The 5,808-nt window shown below is 38.9% G+C and overlaps 1 long non-coding RNA gene across 1 annotated transcript; it reads right to left on the reverse strand.

The window, feature by feature from the left end:
* Nucleotides 1–2,191: 2,191 nt before the first annotated feature.
* LOC308389803 lies at nucleotides 2,192–4,804 on the reverse strand. The gene is made up of 4 exons (XR_013970337.1): nucleotides 4,719–4,804; nucleotides 4,175–4,253; nucleotides 3,701–3,796; nucleotides 2,192–2,936 (listed from the first exon to the last, which is right to left on the reverse strand). It is a non-coding gene; the product is annotated as an uncharacterized lncRNA (long non-coding RNA).
* Between the last annotated feature and the right edge of the window lie 1,004 nt (nucleotides 4,805–5,808).

Here is a 5,808-nt window from a genome sequence, read left to right on the forward strand (position 1 = left end):
GTGTTTGCTAATAGTTTCTTGTTTTCCTACAAACACAATATTTTGTCACAGACCTAAAAAAGTCTGCAAAGAAGGGGAAGTGGGGGAAGCAAGAGGTTCGGAGTGGAGAGCCAGAGGGCAGCGAGGTGATTTCCCGAATTACCTACCAGAGTGTTACAGATTTGATACTGGCACATGAGCAGAGTCTGCACAGAGGAGGAGAGCATAGGTCCACAGGTAAGTATGAGGAACAGGGCACAGGGAGTTAACTGTGAGTCAAAACACTAGGGAGCCTGAATAGTAATATCACGTAAATGGTGGAACGATTTGGCAATGAATGAGCGGAAGGACCGGCTTCTTATTGCAGTGGGTGAGTAATCAGTGCGTGTGTGCGGAAACCAGGAATAGCCTCGCCTCTGGAAATACGGAGCACAAAGCGCACATGCTCACCGAGGAAGAGAAGTAGAGAAAGATGGAGCAAGAAGAGCAGGGAATAAATAGAAAAGGTGAGCTGTCACCGAGGAACCGGAACACCAGGGGCCATGACAATTGTCCCACTAGTACTGTGGAAGGTCCAGCTGGTACTTTGCAAACTGTGTTTTTATCTTAGGATTTCTTTCACCTTTGTTTGTGTTTCACACGGTCCTCTTGAAGGGAGACAAATTTATCTTATCATGGAGTAATAAACACTTGGGTCTTTAGAAATGTTTTTGGAGCCTGCGCATCATTATAATTCTTCTTCTAAGGTTTTATGAAAGTTATTGTAATTGAGGCATGGCTCAGTCCAACCAGTCTTTCTCATGACAAGTAGACATTGTCAGTAACCAGATTTTTTATGTTTTTACACTAGCCTTTGCTGCCAGTCGGAGAGAGAATTATTCAGTGTGTTCAATAGGCAGCACGCTCATACAGTATACCCGCTCCTCTGCTGCTTCTTCATTAACGAATTACCTAAATTAATGAATTACCCTCAATACAAAAAAAATCTGAATAATCTGTAATGTAATAATGTGTTTCAAATTCATCATATGTACTCTCGTGTCTGCCAGAAGATGACACTGATAAAAGAAGAAATTGGAGACAAGAAGCATGTGGTTACCTTGCGTACATTATGTAAGTGGCACCGCTGTTTGAAAATTCACTAACCAAGATCACTGTCTGTAGTTCAGTACTCAGTGAAATGTGAAATAAGGTCACAGTCACCTTTTCTGTACCTTTTTGTTAAAGCTGTGGATAATCAAGATTACGTTGTAACACTGATGGTGATGGCTGATTTATGAATTCTTATGTTCTTTTGCGTCTTGAGTCTTTTGATTTGCACCAAATCATAACAAGTCATTACATGGAAAACAAATGTTTAAACTGAGACATTTACAATTTAATAAAAAATATCAGCTCATTTTGAATTTTACGAACGCAACAAGTCTCAAAAATGTTGGGAGGGGGCATAAAAAGGCTGGCAAAGTAAGTGTTACTAAAAAGAAACACTTGGAAGAACCCTTTGCAACAATTTACGTTAAATGGCAACAGAAACGTGAGTGGGTATGAAAAGAGCATCATAGAGAGTTTCAGAATGATGTTTCTCAACAAAAACTTGAAGACTTTAAATATCACGTCATCTGCAGTGAATAACATCAACAGAGAAAATTTCTGAAGAAGCAATGCATTAAACAGTCATGCAGATCTTCAGACTTTTGCTATCTATGAAAACAACCATAACTGTAAAGCACGTTAAAGCTCTATGAAGCAAAGAAGAAACCACATGTCAATGTGAGAAAAGTGGGAAACTATTCTGTGGTCATCCATCCATCCATTCGCTTCCGCTTATCCTTTTCAGGGTCGCGGGGGGCGCTGGAGCCTATCCCACACTGTAAACCCGAACAAGTTGACTGAACTTAAAACTTTTGTGGAAACTGATTACCTCAAAAGATTTAAGTACAAAAACTCATATCTTCTAAGTATGGGGTACTCAAAATTTGTATTTATTGTTAACCTAAAAATTTTAAATTATATTTTATATTTTATTAATTGAGCTTTACTCAAAGACTGTATACTTTAATTTCAATATTTTTGTGTTTCTTGTAGTTTATTATTTTGATGCAACACAATGCAATTATATTACAACCTAAACTCAAATTATCTGATTATTAATTAAAAGATATTTATGTTGTGAGTGTAGACTACTAAAAAAAAAAAAAGTACGGAAATTCAGTTACTTTACATTTTGTTTATTTAACATTTTTTCATGAAAATTTAAAAACATCACAAATGTTTTTATAAAACAACTAACATGGACATCGGCACCATAAAGTGAGCATTATAAATTCTGTGTAGAACATTTATCTTTTTATAAACTCACAAAGGACGACATCAGTCCTAATTGCATCTTTCTCAAAATACACAAAAATGCAAAACAAAAAGTCAAATACTAATCACTTTTTTTTAAATAGAAATGAAAAACAATTTTTTAAAATGGGTACAAAGATGATCAGCTTCCAAATAACCAGATAAGGCAGTCAAGTATAGGAAAATTAGGTAAACTGATGGAGTTAAATCCACCCAAAGCCTGTAGTAAACTTAAAGTGCTTAAAGTGCTTCAAACAAAGTGCTCAGTAACAGAGTGCGTGTCCTAACAAACATTGCCTTATATTCCTTAAGAGCATGTAGGCAGGGGTTTCAGGGGTTTGCCGTCATCAAGCCCCATGAAGATATTTTGGACTAAGGCAAATGTGTGAACCAGCTTCCTGGGGTAGTCTAAATGCAGAGCATAGATCAAGCCAAACAATAAAGCAAATGCATTTGCAAATCTGGGAATATCACGCATCACCTAGTCGCCTTTCACCAAAACAGCCATGCTTGAGGAAGTAAAATGGACTGGACTGGGAAGCGCCGTCGGTAACCACTGTGAGAAGGGCAACTGGAGTGTCAATGAGGGTCGACTCATCCAATGCGTCCGCCTGGAATAGACACAGTATCAATGGTAAATGGCCTGTATTTGTATAGCGCTTTACACATTCAGTCATCCAGACATTCACACCCATTCACACACTGGAGATGGCAGCTACATTGTAGCCACAGCCACCCTGGGGCGCACTGACAGAGGCGAGGCTGCCGGACACTGGCACCAGCGGGCCCTCTGACCACCACCAGTAGGCAACAGGTGAAGTGTCTTGCCCAAGGACACAACGACCGAGACTGTCGGAGCCAGGGCTCGAACCGGCAACCTTCTGATTACAAGGCGAACTCCCAACTCTTGAGCCACGATCGCCCCAATTAAATAAGTAAGGTTGGTTTGAGAGAATGTGACAAGCATGACCTGTAATCTAGCAAAACATTCAGCAGTGTAGTGGGTTACTTTGTAACGAGTTAGGGTACTCTACTTTTTTTGAAAAATGTACATTAACGTGTTAGCTTCTTGCATTACATAATTTGTATTTTTATTATTTTTCTAAAAAAAAAAAAGTAATTTTTTATTTCATGACTTTATCTCAAAAAGAAACTAAATCTTGACTTCAGCCTGGTTTTTGGGCCACCTGCAGCATAGCCATAGTGCTGTGATACGCCTGTGCCCTGCTCCTGACCTGTGTGTGTGTGGGTTTTCTACAGAGAGGGTATTTTGTTTGTACAATTTGGTAGCTGCTAGGGTATTAAATTGTATTTAAAAAAATCCATAGCATTTTATCTTACTGGCAGAATTTAAGTAATGCAAAAATACACTTACATTACATGTCTAAAAGAATTCTGGGTCCTCCTCCCGCAGGTATACAGGAAGGGCACGAAGTACTGCAGTGCGTTTCACGTTGATATCAGGCGCCTCCTAAAAAGGGAAAAGAAAAGTTCATTTAACGCAAAGTTTTCAGGTGTCATTCTTTGGGGAGAATACATGTTTATGAAACTGCATGACATCAGACTCTACTAAATTTTGGAGACTTTTCTTTTAAGATACAACCTTTCTGTCTCTTGTGACAGAGAGTATGTTTCTTAATCATTTGACAAAAACCCTACACAGTATTTTAAAATAGTGTTCTCCAGATCAGAGCTGTGATCTATATAGAACATGGGGTTCAAAGCAAGGAAAAATTGTGTGTTTATCAGTGAAACCTTTAATTTGTGTTAATTTTATCATTATCAATATATGAAATCTTCACCTTAAGGGACTTAATGAATGGTTTCTTCAATAGATCTTTCAACTCACCTGTGTTTACTGTCTCCACCTGAAATTAATTGCAGTCTGAATTTTTTTTTCTTCTGTCTTTTTGTCTTTGGCCTTCAGCCTTGGAAGAAAAAATAAAAATATTGAAAACCTTATCAGCACACTAAATATACAACACCTTGCTATATTTCAATTGTTTTAGATAGAAGTTGCCACTGCTAGCTAAGTCACTTTTGAATGATGCTAATGAGAAGAAAAAAAAACAAAAACCTGCCGAACAATGAGGCTGCTGTTGTAAAAACGCCAACTTTCTTGCGTTGGCAAGGGGTCGTTAAAATATCACTAAGACCCTTTCTTTATGTGTGATTCTTCGTAAAACTGTGTTTTAATCGGTTAAAACTGTAAAACTGACGACATAATCTATGTTTGAAAAAGAGCGCGAACAACCGCGAACAACTATTCACCACCTGGGTCTGTGCTTTTTAACACAACAGCGCATTCGAAAACAAGTTATTGGCTGCAACATATTAATATACTTGCTTTTTTACGGAAAAAATAAACATAACGAAGGTTCCGTTTTACTTACAAGTTTCTCCAAATGTGTTCTCCAGTCGCTCGAGAAGGGCAGCCATATTGAACAGAATTTTCTGTCAACGTCGTTCAGGTTAGAGAGAAGACGTCATGACGTCATGACGTCCACATGCGGAGCTCGGAAAAAAACATTTACTCAAAAATCATAATTAAGAAAGCAGTATTTACTCTTAACTTCTAAGCCATGTACAATTATAACTGTTTGAATCGTTAACCGAACAGAAAAGTTTTAAGTTGTTTCAACTTTGTGAGGAATTTTAATTGTTATATCCACAAACTTTATAAGTCAGGTAGACTGTTTGGGTTTACAGTGCAGCTGTCATAGGGCGAGAGGCAGGGTACACCCTGGACAGGTCGCCAGTCTGTCGCAGGGCTAACACATAGGGACAGACAACCATTCGCACTCACATTCACACCCAGTGACAATTTGGATTTTCCAATTAACCTATCCCCACAAGCTGCATGTCTTTGGACGGTGGGAGGAAGCCGGAGTACCCGGAGGGAACCCACGCAAACACGGGGAGAACATGCAAACTCCACACAGAAAGACCCCGGCCTGGTGTTGGAATTGAACTCAGGACCTTCTTGCTGTGCGGCAACAATGCTATCCACCGTGCCACCGTGCTGCCTATTCTGTGGTCAATGATCTGAAATTTGTAACTGTTTTTCAAAAATATGGACCCTGCATTAAAGATCAGTTAAAAAGCCAGCATGTCTCATGGTATGGGGGTGCATTAGTGCCTATGAAACTGGCACTAATGCACCCCCATACCATCAGTGCTGAAGAGGTATATACAGATTTTAGACCAACATATGCTTCCAGCCAGACTATGCAGGGAAGGCCTTCCACATTTCAGCAAGACAATACGAAACCACATGCTGGACCCATTACAACAGCAGAAGAGACTGTGTACTGACCTGGCCATGTCTGCATTCCAAACCTTTCACCAAATGAAAATGTTTGATAGATCATGAAATGAAAATTTTTTTTTTATATTTTAAACATTTTATGCAAATTTTACACAGCATCCCAGCTTTTTTTGGAATTTGGGTTTTAGTACAAACTGTATCTGACAAATGTAAGG

The sequence above is a fragment of the Rhamphochromis sp. 'chilingali' genome (genome assembly GCF_963969265.1).
Source record: "Rhamphochromis sp. 'chilingali' genome assembly, chromosome: 21".
In the NCBI taxonomy this organism is placed as follows: domain Eukaryota; kingdom Metazoa; phylum Chordata; class Actinopteri; order Cichliformes; family Cichlidae; genus Rhamphochromis; species Rhamphochromis sp. 'chilingali'.